Consider the following 16,900-nt stretch of genomic DNA (forward strand, 5'->3'; position numbering starts at 1 on the left):
AATAAGTGACCAAATCATGGAAGGAAAACTTAATGCAAAGCTAAATTCAAGTATGTATAGAAATCTTATAAATTTGTAACTAATCATTAATAACTCAACCTAAAATACAAACAACAAAAAAAGATGATTCATTATTTCAGTGAAGAAACACAGGAGAAACAAGCAGTGCTGAAAGAAAAGGTTAGATCAGAATGACTAATAATGTGTTCGGATAAAAGTTACTGAATATTCATACATAACAGATGCAAGTGAACCTTAAATTACAAAGATATCATCTCCATAAAAATAAACAGAGGATAGTTTGTGATTACACTGTAATAAAAGCTGTTGCACTTCCATTCATCCATTACAAAGCTGCATATTGCTGGTGAGTCTATGTCAGAAACATAGTGGGCAAGGCATGACTGCGCTATGGACTGACCAGTCCGTTACCCATGCACAAGCACACAAAGACAATTTAGAGACACCAGCTAACTTAGTTAACATTTATTTGTGTTACAGAAGGCTCTCCAGTCCAGACCTGAACCTAGGGTCCAAGGGCTATGAGGCACAGATGCTAGCTGCCACAACACCTTGCCGCCCCATGTTGGTGTTTCTCCTAAACATTCTTAGACACATGGGATGCAGACTGGAGGAATTCTTTTGCTGTATAGGAATTGTGCCTGAGAAGACCAGAGGAGTAACTGGAGCCAGCGCTGACGAAGGGCGGCTAGGAAAGAAGAGATAGTCTAGACACTGCTGGGTGGCCAGGTGTGGAGTCCCGGATTTGTTGCTCTCGACACCAGGGGGAATTGTATGTGTCACCTGTGTAGATCCCTGACTTTCACTTCCCATACAAAACAAGCTGAGTGAGCTCTTGCACAGGATTCATGGGAACGGAGGAACCAGACTAGGCTGCTGCCTCACCTTTCTGCTTTGCATTTTTGTTTAGAACACACACACAGAGCCCTCACAAATATGCTGTTCCGGAGTCCCCCAACAGGAAAGTAAGAGAAGGAGGGCCTGTCCATCCTGCCATACAATAAACAGTTTGTTTCCCAGGAGCACTCCTCGTGCTCCTGTTGTTTGCTCCGGCTCCACACACTGGGAAACGGCCAAGCCTCCATTGTCCCTGGGTCAAAGGTCACAGGATGCTCCTCTGGGACTAAAAAGGAGGTGAGAGGTCAGATGAGAGTCATGATAAAGAGGCTGCAGCACAGAAAAAAATCTCCTTTTTTTCTCCCCCCCTTTCTTTCACTCTTTTGCTCTTCAACTACTCTCCATTCAAGGGCTTGGGGGGGTTAAGGGGGTTTTTAGCCACAAAAGAACTACAGACCATTTCATAATAAACTTCCTGATTGCCTGTAGTCAATTTTCCATTTGTATAGAACTCTTTTTTTCTCCCTCGCTTTCTTTGGTGGCCAGAAGTTTGTACGTCTTTATTATGCCTCACTTCGGGGAGAATTCCTAGGGACAGGCATGTTACGTGTTTCCCACAGATATGATTATTACAGGCTCAGGCTCCTTGCTTGGTGGGACTTCACCTGTACTAGTTTTGGTAGAGACAGAAACAGTCAATCTCTGCAAAAAAAAGTAATTCCAGTTGTTTTGTATCTCAGTTTCAGAGCAAAGCCCCTAACTATACATATTCTGTGTGATTCTCTAAGCGCCTTATACTTATATCTATGTCATGCTCGTATCCCCCTCCTCTTAAGGACGCTCCAGCCCTTCCTAGTTTTGTACTCATCTCCTGCACCTGACTCTGGTTCCTGCCCCCTGTCCTACAAGAGCCAGACGTTCCTGACAATCTGGGCTCAGCTTTGGAAGATGGATGCCCGGAAGTCCACCTATCCGCGAGTCCAGGAGCGACTCGACGGAACAGGCTTCACAACGGCGTCCTGACCTTCTGGGTCTGGGACTGGAGCGTCTGGTTACCCCCTTTTTTATTCCCCCGACCCTTTGCCGGATCCTGCTCCGGCTTTTAACTCTGTTTGTCTTTGTCTGGATGGACCACTGGGCTCTGGACATTTGCTTCGTCAAGGATTTCCCTGTGGACACCCTTTGGACTGTTTGCCTCGGACACACCCCCTGAACACCAGCGCACCTAGAAAACGCCTTCTGTTTTCCTTTCAGCATGCTTTTTCCCCTGTGTTTTCTCGCTCCTCTCCGGATTTTGCTGTCTGCATAGGGTCCTGAATGAACGCTTCATGACAGTCTTCATATGGCTGCATTAAATGCAAGAATTAATGTATTTATCCTATTTACTCAAACACAAGTTTCATAAAAACATTTTTAAAATGAATTTTGAAATTAGAAACTGCCCATTATCTATTATTGCCAGACAAGTCTGAATTGCGCATTGCTTAAGTGCTCAACTAACAACAAGACCAGCTCACACAGAGGGAGAACGAGGACCAGAGGACATCCTCTTCTGACACACCCACCTTCACAGCCAATCACCTTCTGAAATGCCCCAAATGTCACAGGTGAGTTATAACCTATTGGAGGAATAGTGCTTCTCTCATTGACATCACTTCCCACCTGCAGCTGCCAAGCAAACAGCAGGAGCTAATACTGTATTTCACCAACAGCCAAGAAGGTTCTGGGCCAGCTGACACCCACCTTAACCTCTTGCTTTTACGACATTTGTCTGCACTGTGGCTTTAAAACGCATCCTTGTGTTTACCCCCACCCTAACCAATGGTGCTTGAGAAATTCCAATCGTGGGCGGATATTGACACAACCCAGGATTAAAGAAGACAGATCTTGCTCTGAGCACAAGTTGAGATCTATGGCACTCCTTTTATGCGACGGGGCTTTCTAAGCTCTGCTGGGGCAGTGACGAAAAATAACAATACAACACTCAATCACAGGCCCTGTAACTGTAAACCTTAACTCCCGAGCCTTAACTTTGCAGGATACCAGCAGGTTTGCCTTGACATCACTGACACCACTCCTCCAAACTGCTCGAACTCTCCTGTCAGGCTCTCTGGAGTTTGCAAGATGATGAGGTGGGGCAATTGAGCTTCTACAGTATGTGTAGGTAAAGGAATTGTTCTCAGTCATTCACATGTGTTCATCATCAAATAAGGTAGGGAGAATAAAACAAAAATTGTAACAGGGCGGCATGGTGACACAGTGGGGCCCTATGTTTGATTCTTGGGATGCTATCTGTGTGAAGTTTACATGTTCTACCCTTGTGGCTTTCTTCCAGGTGCTCAGGTTTCCTCCCATAGTCCAAAGACATCCTAATAGGTTTATCGGCCTCTAAGAGAACCGGCCCTGGTGTGTGTGTTTGAGTCTGCCTGGCCTGCGATAGACTGGTATCCTGTCCAGGGTGCATCCTGCCTTGTGCCTGTTGATTGCCAGGATAGGCACCGGCTCCTCCATGACCCTGTACTGGATAAAGCTGTCAGAAAATGGATGGATGGATTTGTTTGTTGACATATGGGAAGAGATTATGCAAATTCCTCACGTTACACCCGTACTGGTAAACGTTTTGTCATGGAGAGCTGATGAAGAGAAAAAGATTGCACAAGTGGAAGCCAAAGAAATAGGAGAGTAACAGCAATAATACATTCAGCAATAATAAATACAAAAAAACATCTGAATAGATCTTATTGAATCTCTTTCTCTTTCGAAGGTGAGGGGATTTTTTCAATTTACAAATGGGGTCCCAAGATGGTTGAGTATGAAGGTGTTCTGACATACAGAACAAAGAGCTTGAATGCCCTGTTAGCAATTTTCACAAATACTCAAGTCAGTCAGTCCTTTGTCTTCACCTTTAGAGCGAAGCACTGAGGAAGGGAGTCGAGGGCATGAGGCTGTGGTGGCTGAGGTACCCTGTTGACTCTTCTTTCGGGCGTCTGGACAATAAATTAGGCCTGTGGAGCGACCTCAGCCCAGATGAACGAGCCCTCCTTTCAGAAACAAGGGTCCTAATTGTGTGGCGACCAGGTGCTGTGTGGATGAGAGTGGAAGTGAAGTGGTCAGTGCTCACCCCATGATTGGTCCTCCTTGAGGCTGAGTGGGCTGGACTGTTAAAAAGGGCTTGTCTAATTTGTCAAATGGGCTGACGTCTGTGAGAGATGGTGCGCGAGTGTGTATGAAGAATAGAGCTGGTCTTTGTCTGGAAGGCCCCTTCCCGCTTCCTGGGATCCAAGAGGATATTTTCACCCCCCCGCCAGATGCAACCACATTTAAAAAGAGAAAAAAACAAGTTGGTGCAAATATCTCATTAATTTAATAGGTTGTGTTTTACCAATTAACTGTACCTTGTTTTAAAACTTAGATAAGACAAAGTGTATCTAGTGTAGCGGGAAATAATACGGCAGCTGCTTCAAAATTAACCGTTTTAAACAATGAGTAGCATTTTTATTGAAATAAAGGCAAACAATCCATGAATTATACTCTAGCAAGCCGAATGCAACTGCAGCAACAGCATGCAAAGCTGCAACCCAGCAAAGAAATATTGACCCAGGGGAACATTGCTTAATCAACTTTTACAGTGTTCTCAAAACCAAAATATAACGTTAGCAAAGAGGCTGCAACATTCCCATGGCACTATAGGATTTTGTTACATTCTGACACCTTAATAACATACACAGAAGTATAAAACATCTTTAAATAAAGTCTTCTAAAAACATACACATAACATAAATGTCAGGCATGTCTGCAATGTGGCTGCAAAATTTATGCCTGAATGTCTTACATAGCCAAACATACCCCCTTCCAGTAAAGTTTTAAACAGCCTGCAAACCACAACCTTCCATTTCCAACATTTGGAAATATTATTATGTTTTATGTCATCTTAAAATGGGATTCTTTAGGACTGAGCTTTTCATTGGCTTTCTCAGTTTTTCAAAACATCATCCATCCATCTATATTCTAACAGCTTCTTCATATTCAGGTTGTGGGGGAGCTCGAGCATATCCCAGCAAGCAATGGGCACAAGACAGGATACTGTACACCCTGGGCAGGACACCAGTCCATCACCACAGGGGCACACACAGACACAAACGCACACACGCACGCACGCCAGGGCCCATTTTTCCATAAGCCAATTAACTTATCAGTATGTCTTTGGACTGTGGGAGTACATTAGAGCATCTGGAGGAAACCTATTAACACATTGGGAAGAACATATGAACTGTACACAGGTCTGGATTTGAACTGTGAGGCAGCAGCGCTGGCCAGTGCACCATAGTGTTGAGGTGTGCTCCAGTGTTGGAGCCAATCCCAGGAAGCAACAGGTGCAAGGCAGGGTACACCCTGGATGGGACACCAGTCCATCATCGTAGGGCACAGAGACACAGACATGCACACACTCACACCAAGGCCAATTGTTTTAGAATTAACCTACCGGTATATTTTTGGGGCTGTTGGAGGAAAGTGGGGCACCCGGAGAAAACCCACACAAACACGGGGAGAACATACAAACTCCACGCAGACAGAACCCAGGGTGTCTGAATGCAGCAATGCTAACCACTATGGCACTGCGCCACCCTAACAGAATAAACAAAATGATAAATTAAGGACAGACTTGAAATTTGAAAGACTAGCAAATTCTGATTTAATTTATGGAGACAAGGTATGCAAACTTTGTTTCTCTCTAAAAGTGATGTACATGAATTATATAGATGACATCATTAAATAGATTCATTCAAATTTTGAAAAACATACACGTCTCAGCAAAAGTAACTCTTTCTGGTGTACGTCTAGAACAATACTATGCTGTTTTAATTTTTATTTCTGCTGTGAGAGCTGTCTTACCCATCAAACTATCATGTCTCCCTTGCTGCTAGAAAACTTCCTAAGGAATCTTTCTAAAATGCATTTGTTCTCATATCCAAAAGTACTGGAAATAACATAATCTTAAAAAAGATTTGCACAGAATGTTATTTATATTATTCCTGTACCCTGTGGTCTGCGGAAAGCTCTCAAAATAGGCTATTTCTCAAAATAGACGTTTTAACTGTACGGTAATCTTTTCCACCATCAAAACAAGTGTGCTGTAGTGAAAAGGTACCAAGCAGCTTATTCCCTATGTTGCACTTGTTAAAGTGAGTTGTGAAGTGATTTTATGATCTTCACCTTTGTTACCATTAAAACTGATAAGTTCCAGGCTCTGCTTTTCAAAATGAGTGGCTTTACATCAGCCCAAAACAGCGAGCACATACAATGTCAGAAACACAAGGATCCGATTCCCAAGTTCCAAGTGTATTTGCTCTTGTTAAGTGGAATTTGTGCAGTTTCCCAAGGGCAGAGAAAGGAAATAGATTTGTAACATCCTCCTGACCATCATGCAGTACCCCCCCAGCTCCCTGTGACTTCTTCCCTTGACCCCAAAATGACCCTCAAGGGGATCCTGTCTATATCTTTAAAACAGGCCACTGAAATGCATCCTGGCAATGCTACAAAACACACTACTAGAGCATTACAAAAGTATAAAGCAACTTCTTGCATAAAGTCCCTGTTTCTCCTCCCTTACTGAATATGCCATGAGAAAATGAAAGCATGGAAAGGAATGGGCAGTGTTAACATGGCTGATGTTTTTCAGCAACCTTACGAGTAAGCAAGGAAGACTCAATTCACATAGAACCCAAGGACAAAAGCAAAACAAAGAAGGAATTTTGCTCTTGTGACACATGGCTCTGGGAAATTGTAGGGATATTAGGTGGATAAATCATGGCAGAGTCAAGTTACTTCCAGCTGTCTCAAGCACTAGAAGCCAATAGCAAATGTGTTTTTAATGTATAATACAGAGTGTCTTACACTTCCAAAACTCCAAAATCCTGTACAGTACATGCACAGAATAACTTCATACTTTCTTAGCTGAGCATGTTGAAAAACTCCAGTGACAGCCTAATGCAGTAAATTATTATTCAAATTTCATTTTACAAAAGTAATTGAAATTAAAGTTTTAAAGATATAACAGAAATGGACTTCTATTTACTGGTTATCCAATACTGGGAGGAGAACATGAATCACTGTAACTCGTTGAACATGGAAGAAACTCTTTAGTTTGGTGTTGGAGAATTACCCATGACTCTCATTCAGGAACAGGTTTGAACCTAGTGTACCTTATCATCCTACTAAAGGGGGTCTGAACTAAAGATGGCAGCTAACATGACACTACACAGTAAGACAAAACGTAATTTTAGTTGTCAAAGAACAACTTTTTCATGTGTTTAATGGATTTTCATGTGTTTGGCCTGATGAAGGAACTCTGTGATCACGACAAGGCCGCGGTGGTAATGCAGGAGACCTGTCATATCGATGTTCACATTGTTTTACATTGCACACATCCATTACCTTATGAAGAAATGTCTGCAGTGTGCAGAAGACAGTGCTACCATGTTGAAATATAACAGTCGTCCTCAACCTGTGAAGCATATTGTTTGTTAATCTCTCAAAGAAGAGAAGAAGAGAAGAGCCCAGTAACATTTCTAAACAGAAGTGGCTGGCTTGAGCCATTTTGCTTTGCTGGTTGAAAGGTCACTAGAAAGGTCCCAGTGATTCCACATCCCTGCTATTGTAAACCCACCACATTTTATGTTCAAAAATAAGTAATAGAGTAGTTCTCAAATTCAGAGTTTAAATTTGATTTAAAAAATTATTTCTTCTGGATTTGAGTGAGAAACTGAACATTCATATGTGCCACAGTGAAAAACAGAAAGTCATCTTGGCTATTATCCTTTTGTCCATATTCTTTATCCGATATAGGGTTGCAGGGGAGATGAAGCCTATCCCTGCAAGCAACAGGCACCCTGGACAGGACACCAGCACCTCACAGGGCACACACAGCTACAAACACAAATACACTCACACCAGGGCCGGTTTTCTCAGAAGCCAATTAACTTATCAGTATGTCTTTGGACTGTGGGACTAAACTAGAGCATCTGGAGCAAACCTATTTACACATTGGGAAGAACATATGAACTGTACACAGGTCTGGATTTGAAGTGTGAGGCAGCAACGCTAACCAGTGCACCATAGTGTTGAGGTGTGCTCCAGTGCTAGAGCCAATCCCAGCCATTAGCATGTCTCTGGACTGTGGAAAGAGAGCTATAAGACACAGGGAGAACATACAAACTCCACACAGAAAGCACCACAGGAACTGAACCCAAGGTCCCAGCACTGAGTGGTAGCAAATCTTACCACTGCGCTACTGAGCCCCTGTGCCCTCTCTCTTGGTTACTAAACATCCTGATGTAGCTTTTACTTTTATGTGGGTATGCCATGCTTCAGCTACCTCATTCACCCCCCTTCCGGGCTTCGAAGACAGATCAGCACGTGGCTAACCCTTCCCTCCTACATTTATCTTTGCAATTTCACATGAGCTGTGTGTTTCCTTTTCCCAGCTTGCTTCTTCAAGAAAAGAGAAGGATTTACAAGCCTGCCCAAGGGGGTTGACATGGTAGAGAGACACATCTCATGTCGAGTGTCCCAGGATTGGCCAATGTGTGAACGAGGAGCTTTAAGAGGAGGAACGAGCAGTGAGGAGGCGAGACAAAATATAAATAATAAAACAGGAAACTTTTAAAGAGGTGCTGAAAGGATTTCAACTGCATCAATCAGCTATTGTTCACAGGTAGCCCCAGCCCCTCTCTCCCTAATGATCCTCGTAAATTTTGGAGACACAACAGGGGCTGACAGAGTGTCTGTAAATCCAGGGCGTTTGAAGGACCTGGGGTTAATGGCATCTCAGTGGCTTCAAATAAGTTTTTAAAGAGAAATTGAAAGAGAGCTTTAAATATTTAACAGACAGACACATCAGCTTATCATGTGTGTGTGTATGACTTTTGGGAGGGGTTGGGGGCTACAAGATGTTGAGTAAATTTGCCTCCTGGCTCTGTAATTCCAGAATACAATTTGCAAATAATCTTTTAAAAAATAATCAAAGCAGTTTTGGGTCAACAATGAGAAAGACATTTTGTAACAAGTTGCAACAAAAAGGGATACACTGATGTACTATCACCAGACAAAATCTTCAATCTCCAACAATAATATATTGCAAATGTGTTAAGTTTAATAAATAATTAAAATACTGTTTACTCATTGGTCAGTGATATTGCTTTTAAGTTTATTGAAAACTCATTCCTCTTAGCAAGAGGAATGAGTCATTTCCCTCATGGGATCAATAAAATATCTGTCTATCTGGTTAAGATTTCTAGTAAATGAAATAATTGAAGGGTGTATTTATCTCTCCAAAGACTTTGGGGTTTTATATTTGAAAACATAAGATCGGTTATAAATAGAAGACAATCTAATTTAATTTGAAGTGACTTAAATGTGTATTAAATTAGTTAATTTACCTGACTCCTTTATTGACACCTGCTGGCATGAATGAGGGCTCAATAAACATGGAAAGCTGCCAAATAATTTTAGTTTACAATGTTAAGTACACTGAAAAAAGCAGTGAGTATTACTGTTAGGAATAGAACCAGTAATTATCAGTATAAATAAGGGTTGTCTGTCTTCATTAAAAGAAGAGTTCTTTTCTCTGTGTAAGTCACCAGAATGAGAATGTCACCAGAAGTACAGAATGAGCTCTGGTTCAGGGGTTGAAATCGGATTGAATCATTAATGAGATAGAACACCTGTGTTGTTTTTTACCTCTTCCAAACATTGACAGTTTTTTGCTGAGGCTAGCAGACTGAGGATGGCTGTTCCCAACCTCTGGTTTGGTAACAAGGTAAGACACGAAAGAGGAAAATTGTAAAGTAAAAAAGGAGGAAAGTCTTCCTGAAAATAAACGTACTACTCTGTTTATATTTATGATTTGTATTGAACAAACTTTTACAACACAAATGGTTTTCGATTAGTCTGAATCAGGTTAGCTACGTGCTCTGGGCGTGTGACTCCAGCAGTGAACCATTCTTACAGTGCAATCACAGCAGAAGACAATGACAATCGCAGCAAACTGGCTATGTGGCGGTGAGGTGAAGTCTTTTCATCCGAAAGAATCCCTTGGTTGCTGAGCTAGGTTGCACCCTTAAGAATGAAGCCATTTTCCAGGAAGAAGTAACATCGTCTGTTCTGAGCTTATCAGGTCCTTGCAGAGTTTAATCAGTTTCCCTGCAGCACAACATAGTAAGGATGTACCAGAAAAACGTCTGCAGTCCTGCAGAAATAAACATTCATGCCATACTTTTAATGGTCATAATCTTGTTTGAATATAATGACCTTCTCATTACATCCTAGAATGAACATGTGGTAAATGAGCACCTCTCTTCACCTTCCTTGTCCGACCGACTCTGAGACTGTAATCACCCACGTCTGAGAGGGAAACCATGTAACAGGGTGTGAAAGATTTATGTGGGGAACGTGCTGCTTAGTGCACATTTTGCTTTCAAAAGGTTGCAGGGACCAAGTCTGTGGACAGACAGCTAGAACATGAACCTCTGGAAGCGGAACAAAAGAGGTTATAAGAGGAGCAGATCCTACCATCTGTGTGCATATATAATTTTATTTCTTAATTGCTGTATTTTGTTATATAGTACAATATAGCCTTTGTGGGCCTTGGTGATTCCTTGGTGCTGACCACTTTCTCTGGTGACTGTTTCAGCAAGAAACAGCTTGTGGACTGACTTTCCAAGGTGATGGATAGTGATGGGTGTTCTATAGTGGGGTGTATTTCCTGCAGTTCAATGACAGCAACAGAGAACAAATGCGGGGGACCTTCATTGTGGGAATGGGAACGTATAAAGGGGTTACAGGCTGTGCAGGGGTATAGGAGGGGTTAATATTGTAGTTTTAATATTACTTACTTCAGAAAGAAAGCAATCAAGGTTATGTGAAAAACAACCCCAGGATGTATCCCAGCAGCCTGTCCATTTACATCTCCACAATGCAGAGATGAGTGCGTTTCTGTAGGTCCATTTGTAAAATACAAGGATATTTCAAGAGGAAGCGTACTCACAAGTGGAATGCATTTGGCAGGCTTTGAAGTTTGGAGATAGTGCTCCTTAAAAGGACCTATAGTGTCGGGAAGGGCTAGGAAAGTGGAAATCTTTATGCAAATAAAAAAACAGGACCCCTTGTGGAGCCACATGTAGAGCAAACGGATCAATAATGGATGATGTCCCAATACAAAATATATCTTGATCCTTTTGTAGGTTTATATATGTCTGCTCTGGAATTTTTTAATGGATTTGATTGTATCCCTTTAAACTAACCTACTAAAACAACTGTGTCTCCTTAATGGCCTTCTACACAGGTGTGAGTGTAATGTGAAGGCTGTAACTAGAATAATACAAGCAGTCTGACATTCTCAGATATACTGTAAGCCTGGACCTTTTTCATAGATATCCGTAGAACAATCACTGAAAATCAAAATATTGAAGTGAATGTAGATAGGTTTTATGCTGAATAATGAACACTCGCATTACAGTAGAGGCTCAGGAAAAAATGCTCAGGGTTCAAAAAGCAATCAGAAATTCAATAAAATGATTACTTAGTATGGCTTTTTCTGTTATTCCTTCCTGTTTCGTTTAGTGTGGCATGCTTTTGAAAAGCTATAAAACCATCTGATTGGTCATCTAATATGCCACAGTCACATTAGTCCTAAACAGCATAATAATGTTTCGTGATGAGGTTAAGTCAAAAACACATGACAGAATCGGTACAGTCGCATATGTAAAAAATATGATTGTGTCCTCTTCAGCGAGGTCAGACTAGAACAGCTGCAATGTTAATGAGAGTCAGATATAGTTTGGCTGAATAGAGTGTGGTGAAGGGAAACCAGGAATCACTCTCATTTTAGAAACGCAACCTGTGTTTTTTAAAGAAAATTCAGTCTGGTGGAATCACACAGAAAATACCCCTGAGCACTGGGCAGGACAGAAAGGGAAGGCTGAACCTACAGTACTTTCACTGAGACAAGGACACACACACAGACACGCACACTTCATTGTAATTAAGTAATAGCCACAAAGTCACGCATCAGAAGATGGTGCTGGGAGAGAAACTTCAAAGCGAGGCGGGAGCAGGGAGGCTGACTGTGAATAAATTTGTTTCTCAAGCGCAGGCCGCCAGTTTATCAGCCCCAGGCTAAGATTGTAGCTGTCCAGGGTCGACTGACCTCTTGTCGATTCTTTTTCAGAAAGCCTGCACTAACGAGAAAGAGAGGGGCAGGTGGATAGGTTGGGGGTGAGACATGAGGGAAAAAAAAGAGAAGAATGAAAGATGGCTACTGCCTGGGTTTACTGATGGTTTATCACTGGCCCTTTTTAGATCTGTGAACATGGAACGAACTAAACTCCCATATAAAAATAACTTTCTCTAGCATATAATCCTTTCACATTACTACAACACATCCCAAGATGGAGTTGTCATCTTTGTAGAATACCATAATCTGACCAGAAGTCTTGAACAGCAAGCTGTGTTCGATCAATGCTGTGTATTTTCAAAAGGCAGGGCCAAAGAACTTTCTAGATTCCTTCTTCCTAAATTCTCACTTGCCTAGTTGATTTGATTAACTAAAGCTGGGAAATTGACATTGGCAAACACCATGATTGAAATGAGGCTGTGAAAGAGGAACAGAATGCCAGACTTGAAAAATGGATTTGCCCATCAATCGTATAATTGAGGCCTATTTTAAAGCTTGCTTACAGCTTTCAAAAAAGCAGAATTTGAGGAACCCTGAAGCTGAGGGCTTTGGAATTGGTATAAATCCTGTACTGATTTGTGAGTTTCAGAACTGTTGTTATTCTGGTGTATTAGCTGGAATGTGACCAATTTGATATAATCAGAAAAAACAGTCACTTTGAGAGTTGTCTGATATATTTTCACCTGTTAAGAGCATTTTAGTCAAAAGTAAGGGAACAAATTCTTAATTAGCAAATTGAGGAGAAATGGCATGATGTTCAGTATGTTGTCAATGTTGGAAATGTACTCAAGTAAAATCTGTGAGCTGGAAAAAAATCATAACAGTGATGTGAAGATCTGAAGATTGGAAGTGGGGTAAAAAAAAACATAAAATCTCTTCTTTAATGTTGTGTTCCAAGTAAGAAAAAAATAGCAGAATGGGCAACTAAAGACTGTTGAAGAAATCACAAGAGCAAAATAATATATTCTCTTCTTCATCTGAACCTGTTGTTCAGTGTTGTAGTAGAAATGTTGCTGACAGATTAATGAAGAAAGTGACCCACTCTCAGTCCCCATAGAATGGGCAGTGTAGTCTAGCCAGTCAACCTACTGTACCAGCAGCAGACCATCACCAGACTGCCTGTAGAAAATCCATATAAACCCCAAACAAAAAGCACCCTAGCCCAGAATCAAACCCAGGAGCCTAGTGTAGAGACATAGTAAGACGAAAACCCCACTACCTCGCTGCCAAGGTAAACAATACCTTAAGTTGGATGAATATTAAAAACAAATATCCAGTATTCCTATTCTAACAAGCACTAAAAAGGTGTTAGACACAGCTGGAAACAAATAATAAGTGGAAATGTACCAGAGAAGTATTAGAGAGAGGGACAGAATCACATATTTTCAGGCTGAGCAGTTTATGAAATGTGTATATTATCTCTTCTTTGTACCTTTTATATTATCTGTATTAACTATACAAGCTTCATTCCAACATCATCTTGCATAGTTGCTTCTTTTTGCTTGAAGAATCTGATTTGACCTTATTGGCCTTGCAGCACTGTACATTTGTCAGATTGGAGCTTGTTCTGTTTTTATTTGGAATGCAGGCAATGCGTGGTGATGGAAACCCCCAGAAAGGCCCGCATTCTTATACAGTAGAATATAACTATTGTTTGAAATTTTATCTAGAAACAGATGGACCTTGGCAAGATCCATTATTGAAAGGGCCTGTGTCAATTAAATGTAAATGTTTATGTTCTGTTGGAAACGAAAAGAAAACTCTCTCATGAGCGGTCTGCCACTCATCATTCTAACTCTTAAAAGGGTGAAGGTAATTATGTCAGCAGGGACTGCAGGCATCCACTTTCTCAGTGCATTACACACCCATCTTTAAAAATGAATATTCCGGTTTCCCCTGGATGAAAGTTTTATTGAACAACAAGACACAAGCCTTGATCTCTTTTACTTTTAGACTTTTAGCTAAGCGTGAGTGCTATACTGTCAGAACCCTTCAGAGAGAAAAGTGCAGGAAAGTGAGATGAAAATATGCAGTCTTTTGTAGAAAGGAACTTTTAACAGTTCTCAAATTTAGATGTGATTTTTTTTTATTATGTGTTGTCTTAAGGATGTGGTTGTGCTGTTGTTATTAAAGTCCTGACTTTAATATGCTAGAGTAACTGGTTAGTTTACTTCAAACCAGTAACCTGGTGAATCATCAATCCAGTGAAATTACACTTTCAAGCACAACATAGCTAACACACTCTTCTTCCCAAAACCTTTCCTATGATATGTCTGTGAATGCTGTCAGGTGTTGTCAGTTAAACACAGAAAGTTTCTCCCATTATTTTAATACTACTCAATCATTTGTGATACTTCCCCCCGATATTTGCACTTTATCAATACTCTGCTAGGTTCTGCTTGTTTTTGAAACTTTTGTAAGAGTTATACACGCAACATTGTCTTTGGCTGTTAACTGGCTGAGAGCCAAGGAAGAATCAGCCTAGCAAGAAGATTATAGGATTTTCGGGCCGTGGAGAGACTTTGGAAGATACAGTCCAGTACAACAAAGAAAATCAGAAACTGACAAATCTGCAATACCAATGATGGTTTTATATAGAAACTAGTTTGTCTTTTCTTGCACACAAATTCCCAGAAATCAGCAATAAAATTCAGCCCAAAACACTTCAAGTATCCTTCAAGTGAAACTCTGTCATGTGTGCAAGGTATCTGTTTTTAGAATCACATACTGGCTTCTTCTGACATTTTTTTTTCCAGAAGAGCACTATTGTTTTAAAAAAATCATGCATGCATTCTGAAACAGTCACGCCGCCACACATATATTTACACACACACACACACACACACACACACACACCAGGGGGAGTGGGGTTTTAATGAGGCCCTTGGAGATCCCACTGGGTTGTCAGTCAAACCTGAGCTCCCTGACATTCAGCCGACAACATCAATGAGAGATTTTCCAGAAGAGAGCCTGTCAGCCTGCATGCGAGGAGAAGGGAGGGGAGCACAGGAGATACTGAGGGCTTGCGTGGCAGACAAACCGGAGAGTGCGATAGAAAGCAAGCATTAGAGAAAGGGCGAACAACAGATAGAGAGGGCGGACAAATACAAAAAGAAAAAATACCATGCGGGAGACTGTGCAGTACCAGTTTTATGTGCTCACGTCTTCAGCTATGAGCCATCAGTCCCCACCTGCCTTTTCACCTCCATATCATTTCTGAACAGGAGCGAAAGGATTCAGTGAGAGATTAAGATAAGATGCGGGACTCTGTATAGAGTAAAATTAATTTCAGTTTTTGTCCAATAAACAAGGACAGAATGTTGAGCGTTAAGGACACAGTTCATTGAATTTCATAATTCAACAGATTAATTTCACACTGACACTTGTTAATTCACTGCACCTTCAAGCTCATTTCTAAAACAGGAAAACAAGCATATACACTATCGGACACAAACGGATATGGTTACAAAGAGTGATTGTGTGACTGTCATGCACTGAATAGTCATACGTTCAGTGAATACATATAAGAATAAAATATGTTCTTTCCACCAAGTACACTTTGCTTGGTTTAATACCTGAACAACCTGGTATTTCCTTCATTATTGCAGAGTGCACCTCGAGAATATCAGAACCCTTCCTTCATTTAAAAAAGTGAACAGACTTCTCAAATACATGAAATCTTGGAAGTTCTTGTTGGCTTTTTTTCCCATGTTGATTTATGCGGCTGGCATAAATGTTACTAAAGTAAGCAAAGACATGCGCTTGGATCTGGTTTTTCTTTAACTAAACAGCTTCTGCTGGAAATTTCCTGATTTCGAATTCATAATAGCATCCCTATCACATGTGTGTTTGTGGTGTTTGCAACACGCTCATGAAGGGACATCGGAAGAACTAGCATGGAGGATGTCTGAAGTTCTGGCACTATGGCAAATGTCTATATTTGACTTGAGAAACAGTTGCTCATGTGTCACAAGGAGGCAGGAGGCAGAGCAGTGAAAAGGTGTCAATTTCCTGCACAGGCTTTCTGACTACTGTCAATATTTCACATCCCTGGAGGCTGGTCCAGAGCACCAGAAGCTGCACTAGCCTTTCTGAGGCCTAGATCCTCCAAGACAGGTAGAAATCAAGACCACTGAAACCTTCATAGAATGAATTAAAGAGAATTTGTATTCCCAAATTCAGAGTTTTTTGCAAATGCCAGCACTACCCATCAGGATGATTCATAGCTGTCAAAGAGTTAGCTTTTTTGGCAGGAGGCGAGTGGGGCAGAGTGTTTACCTTTGCAAAAAAAACTGCTTCAGGATTCTGATTTCTTGGTGTCTGATAACAGAACTCCTTGTGCTTGCGACAAAAAAGAGAGTAATTTTTTAGATTTGTGTACTACACAGTATGATGATCCCCCATAGACATATATTAATGCAACTCTATATATAAGCCTTAAGAAGAACTACATACTTAAATACATACTGTATTTAAAGATACCATGGTAAAACTCAGGGCTGAATTTTGTGCAGAAAAAGTAGGGTAAGAAAAAACTGAAAGTGGCAGGTGATGCAATATTCATGGCCACAGTGGCACATATCCTCCTAATAGCAATGATTAGAGCGATGACTTTCTTCTGCGCTTTTTTTTCTCTTTACTTCTCAGGATTGGGCTGATATCGGTGGCAGGTTGTTATGGTGATGTGTTAGAAAAGATGTAGCTAATGAAAGACATCCCCTATCCTTCTGGCTTCCCTTTGATCTTCAGAGAGACGAACGTGATTAACCCCTCGCGCGCCGCTGTTCCTTGGCTCTGTTCAAATGGCAA

This window comes from Lepisosteus oculatus, chromosome 2 (genome assembly GCF_040954835.1).
Source record: "Lepisosteus oculatus isolate fLepOcu1 chromosome 2, fLepOcu1.hap2, whole genome shotgun sequence".
Lineage (NCBI taxonomy): Eukaryota > Metazoa > Chordata > Actinopteri > Semionotiformes > Lepisosteidae > Lepisosteus > Lepisosteus oculatus.